We start from the raw sequence: 6000 nt of genomic DNA, 5'->3' as shown, positions 1-6000 counted from the left end.
GTTTATCAATATTAACTTTTACTTTTTATTGAATTATAGTGTAATAGACAACCAGAAAGCTATGAGTGTGACTATTACGTTATGCAATGGATGATTACGATTGTAAGATTAAGCCTTAAAAGTGATTGAGATCAGATAACATGATGGTAAATTATTTTTATAACTCTTTAACATATATGTATCTTAACACTAATTTATGTGAACCTTATTTTGTAATGCAGTTCTTCACAAATGAGCAACCAATGTCTTCGAAAGTCATATCATATGTGAGACATTCTTGGTCCACATATTTCCTAAATTTTTATAACTCCAGGATAGCTGATGAATAGTGTAGGAATTAGATAGATAGATAAATATATTATTAGTGTTTGTAATACATTTTTATCAATATAATTTGATTCTTTGAATTTATGTATTTGTCTAGCTGGGTTATAATTGAACAAATCAATTTAAATGAGAATTAACATTAAAAATAATGTACTAAAAAGAATAACCATATACAACGACGACTATTTATCATAGTCACATTGTTATATGCAGCACAAAGATTTATAAGGGTGAGTATGGTCAATAGCCACATTCTTAAATCCAGCACAAACTTCCTTTTTAAGATCATTATGAAGCATGTAAGAATGCGACTATTTAAATCTTGAAGTTGATCTAGACTGAGAGGATAAATTTCTAGAAGTTGCTTGGAAAACAAACAATTAAGGTAAGAAAAGCTACCTTTAACTCTCAATAGTATCTTAAGCTAGAAATTCTGAATGTGGAGAGGACGTGGTCCCAAGTTTCAATTTTTCTTGCAGGGATGTTAGTTGATAAAATTGTTTGATTTTATGTTGTGTGAACATGTATAAATATTATATTTTGAGAGTTTGAAAGTTAAATATTGTTTTTGATGTTGGAAAAGTTCTTGAATGATATGATTTTTTAAATGTTATGTGATTGAATGATATGTATTATATATGAATGATGAAAATTATATGAAATTGATGTCATACATTTGAGATAATGTATGAGTTGTTGTTTGATGACATTAAGTATGAAACGTTTATGTTTAACAGAGATCCTCTAGCTTCACTGATGATCTAAGTCATATAGACTAAGATATCATGTGGTGAGAGGCTGAGAGGGAGTTCATACACACCGTGTCCCGCTGTAAACACTCGACATTGGATGTTCGAACTTACCCCGATCCTTTCTCTTGGATTCGCTGGCAATCTTTGGATCAGGTGTTAGTCTCAGGTAGGGACATACTTAATGAGTCTTCCGGAATACGATGGATTCATGTGTAGTCAGTAGGATTGAAATGAAATCCAAATTGAAAATAGATCCATGTGTGGTGTATATGAATGGTGGAATTGGTATTGAAATTTTGTATGACAACATTTAAAGAAATGTTTATAAATGATTAGTTTGATTTTTTCTTTTTGCATGAATTAGATATGTAATGAAATTTCTTTTCATTAGTTTACCCTTGATTTTCTTTGTTGTGTTTGAACTGCGATGACGGTACTACGTACACGTACACAAGTAGATGATCATACAGGTGTCGGACGATCTGAAGAACTTTAGGATGTTACACGTGTAAATATGTATTTTTATTTGTTATAAATATATTTTTTATTAAATAAAAATAAATATTAAAATCTTGATTTCTTCATTGAATTCAACTGTCCCATTTTTTAAAGTATTCGACAAGTTGAATCAATCGAATTAGAGTTTTTAATAATAAATTGATAAAATTTAGTTTGGTAATTATTTTCAATTGTTGAAATTCAGGATTATAGAGTTAAAGGGATGTAGAAATAAAAATGTAAAAAAAAATTGAATTAAAAATAGATTGAAAAACAAAAATAAGAAGATGAAAAGTGAATTCTTATATTAAAAATAGGGAGTTACTCATATCACATTTGTTTAAAGATTCATATTTAAGTTTCAACAATTAATCAATTTAATCATAATTGAAACCTTCTATTTCTCTACTATAGTCATACACGAACATCAAGTTTTTCCTCTCTTCTGATAGAGTTAAAGTCACCCACTACACATCAATTCTTAGACAACTGAACCAACCTGTGTTTACTAATCTCCTCCCATACTGCCTTCTTGTCCCCTAACGAGTCGGAACTATAAACATTCACAATAGTGACAGAGACCTCCGTATCAGCCTTCCAAAGCCCTTCAATGATTGTAAAATTTCTACCATTACAAAAACTGGACAACTGAAAACAACTTTTTCTCCACATCGTAATGAGCCCCCCAACACTATTATTTGCTCCATTCTCAACCCACTCTATTTCATTAGAACCCCACAATTGAAAAACACCCTCCTTATTAAGCTCTGAACACTTCATCTCTTGTATGCACAACATTTCCGCCTGCTTGTTGCTAATCAACGTGCTTAGATATCTTCTTTTAATTGAACCTCCTATACCCCTTATATTCATACTAATTATCTTCATCAACTAACACATTGATCTCCCCCTCGTTATTCCTCAAATGACCACTTACTCGAGCTTCCTAGGACTGAAGTCTGCTGATAACTATATCTTCCTGACCTGAACACGTGTAACCCATATCCTTCCCTACCCTCCAAACTATGACTGCCTCATACTCTTCGTTTTTCATCTTGAAGATTCTATTACAATTCTCGGTTCCACTATTTGACGAAAGAATAGGGACTAACCTCAACACCCGTTGCTGATCCAGATAATCCACCTAAACCACCCTCACATCAACCAAATTGTTCTCTTTAAATGGAGAAGACACCCCTCCCTCACCTACAACCTCCTCTTGTACCCCTACTGCCCCTGCCACAACCTCTCCAAATTGCTCCGCCTCTACAACTGTTGGGCCTGGTCCAACGGAACCTCCCACCTCATACTCATCTGGAAGCCCTGCACGCCAATCATCAACCCACCTCCCCACCTTACTATCTCTAACTATTTCTTTGTCGTGCCACTCCTCTCTATCATTCACTAAGCCATTTTAAAGCCATTAAGGCTATCTACATGCACTCTTGATTGCTCCACATTAAATATATTAGCCTTATTCACTCCCCCTACCACCTTATGATAAACCAAGCCTTGCTCATCTCTGGAATTCGCTACTCCTCCATTACTACTATAAAAAAAAGTTGCATGTGCCTCACTCCTACGTGGGTTCACGTTTGGGTGCTCCTCATTAATTAATATAACTTCATTCACTCCCCCAACCACCTTATGACGCACCGTGCCATGCTTATCTTGGAGATTCTCTACTCCACTAATATTGCCATCAATGTGAGTTGCATGCTTCTCACTCCTACATGGAATCACGTTTGAGTGCTTCTAATTTATTATATTAGCTTCATTTACTCCACCAATATTGCCATTAATGTGAGCTGCATACCTCTCACTCCTACACGGAATCACGTTTGAGTGCTTCTAATTTATTATATTAGCTTCATTTACTCCACCAATATTGCCATTAATGTGAGCTGCATACCTCTCACTCCTACACGGAATCACGTTTGAATGCTCCTCATTTATTAAATCAGCTTCATATACTCCCCCAACCACCATATGCATTTCATTGAATGCTCCACCAGAATTGCCATAAATGTGAGCAACATGCACTTCTCTCCTAAGTGAATTCATGTTTGGGAACTCCACATTAAAAACATTTATCTTGTTCTCTCCCCTAACCAATTCTTGGCACGCAATTCCTTGCTCTTTGTGAACCTGCACTTCACCAACCTTAACGTGGCTAGCTACATGCAGATTACTACACCCTAAATCCATGTGTAATTGCTCCGGTTTAAGCTCAGAACCGTTACTCTCCCCCCAACCATCTCATGGCGAGCCCCACCATTCTCCTCTTGAACATTCTCTGTTACCTCTTTAACATCATTAATGCAAGCCGCATTCTTCACTCCCCTACATTTAATCACACCCCCAACTACCTTTGAAGAGTCTGAAGACGTTTTTTCGCACGACACAAAGCTCACCTCACCTTGTTTCTCTAATAATTTACCATCCAAGATTCCCTCCCCTACACCCAAAGTAGCATTTACTACTAAATTAAAGGATCGTTTTTGTTGGGCCACCCCAAGGATAGGTTCTACCTGCGCCACCTTACACAAAATTGTCATCTCTTCGCCTTTCCTTCTTTCGTATTCTTCGTCGGAGTAAGAACCCATCGAGGCCAAACGCTCCCTTCCACCAACATCTTCCTGTTGAACCAAGTGTGTTCAAGATTTGAAGAATCCAAACCCTTTGAAGGATTATGAAAGGCTGGATGTGCTTGTTGTTGCTGAGCTGTCTTTAGATAGGATCTGGGATAGATAATTTGTATATATCCACTCTTGATTGAATCCAAAGCATAAGAATTCTCAAACCTTTTAAAAGAAAAGTGTTTTTCAAACTAAGTGAAAAACAACCTGTTGTTTTGTCGAAACAACCGATTGTTTTATACTTAGGTGTTTTTAGAAAGGTTGAAAACTGTTTTTGATGGTTGACTTGCTGTCAAACCAAAACAACCGATTGATTCGTGGAAACAACCGATTGTTTGTTTTGGGACCATAACAGAAAACTGTTTTGTGCTTTGATTGAGCATTAAATGATTTTCTAACTGTTTATGCTCCAGTTTTTAATGCTTTGACCAATCTTTAAAGGCAATTAATAGTTTGTTATGATTATGCAACAAACAACTTTGTTTTAAATATAGAAAAACATATTTGAGTTTTTCAACTGATTTGAGATTTTGAAAAGTTGAGAATTGCTTAGAGATTGCATTGATCAAAGAGTGTGAGATAGGATTTTCATCTTGTATTGATTTCAGATTTGCTCTGTAACAAGTGTAATCCTTTGTACTTTTGAAAGTAACTTTGTGTGTATTGCTGAGAAGTGTTGTGTGTTCTTGAGGGGATCAAGATCAACATTCTTAGTGGTGTTGTGCTGGACCAAAGGAAGTGTGTGTCTTGAGGGGATCAAAGTCACTTCTTTGGTTGTGTTGTAAGTAATCTAGGGTTGATTGCTTAGTGGATTCCCCAGTGGTTTCTGGGAAGACTGGATGTAGCTCTGGGTTTAGAGTGAACCAATATAAACCTCTGTGTGCATTTTCTCTATCATTAATCTCTTTAAATTCAGTTTTTTATATTTGCAAACTGGTATAAACAATCGATTGTTTCTGCGAAACAACCGATTGTTTTTCTGGTGCTGTGCTTATTTGCTTTGTGTTTTGGCAAACTGAATTCTGATTCAAGTGTTTCTCGAAGTAATTTCATTCTTGACTTAAAAGTTTGCGGAAATCCTCTTTAAACCATTCACCCCCCTCTAGTTTAAAGCCATACATTCCAACACTTCCGAGCTGGCGGCAGACTCCAATACTGACTCGTCTCCCCACTTACTGAAGAAGCTTCTTAGCTTAAGATCCGGCATACTCATCTCTTCTTCAAAAGAAACCCAACAAGAGAAGCCATTATACTCACCTCCTTCTTCTTGCAAGGCGAAATACCTACCAGAATACTGATTCGTAACTGAACGTACTTCAGTACTTCCCTAGCCATAGTCGTCTGGTCCACCTCTACCACCTTCCCGACTAGTGCCCCAGCACGTTCAAAACAGTGCCTACTCCGTAGATGTAAAGGGATATCTCTACACCTTACCCATGCATACCTCTCATTTACTATAAAGGAATCGTTTCAAGGCACAATCGAACCGAACAGACCAACGAACCAGTCCTTACCTTCTTCTAAGAGTTTCCAATAAGCCCTTCCTCGTCACAGGACATTAACCCAAACTTTCCCCCCAGGTACCTTAGACGCACGACACCAAAACCGCCCAGGACGAAGCTTTCTTTAACCAACTGCATATTTGGTACCTCTAAAAGGCGCCCGACATAGCATTTGTCTTGCCACAAAGAGGACTCCACCTGAACTCTTAACCGAGACACTATCCCCTCCAAACTCGACGTACTCGCGTTCTTTTGAGACACCACCTGTGCGAAAGTTAACTG

Source organism: Phaseolus vulgaris, chromosome 6 (assembly GCF_051622355.1).
Source record: "Phaseolus vulgaris cultivar YP4 chromosome 6, ASM5162235v1, whole genome shotgun sequence".
Classification (NCBI taxonomy): domain Eukaryota; kingdom Viridiplantae; phylum Streptophyta; class Magnoliopsida; order Fabales; family Fabaceae; genus Phaseolus; species Phaseolus vulgaris.
Note: the sequence above shows the minus strand (reverse complement) of the source record.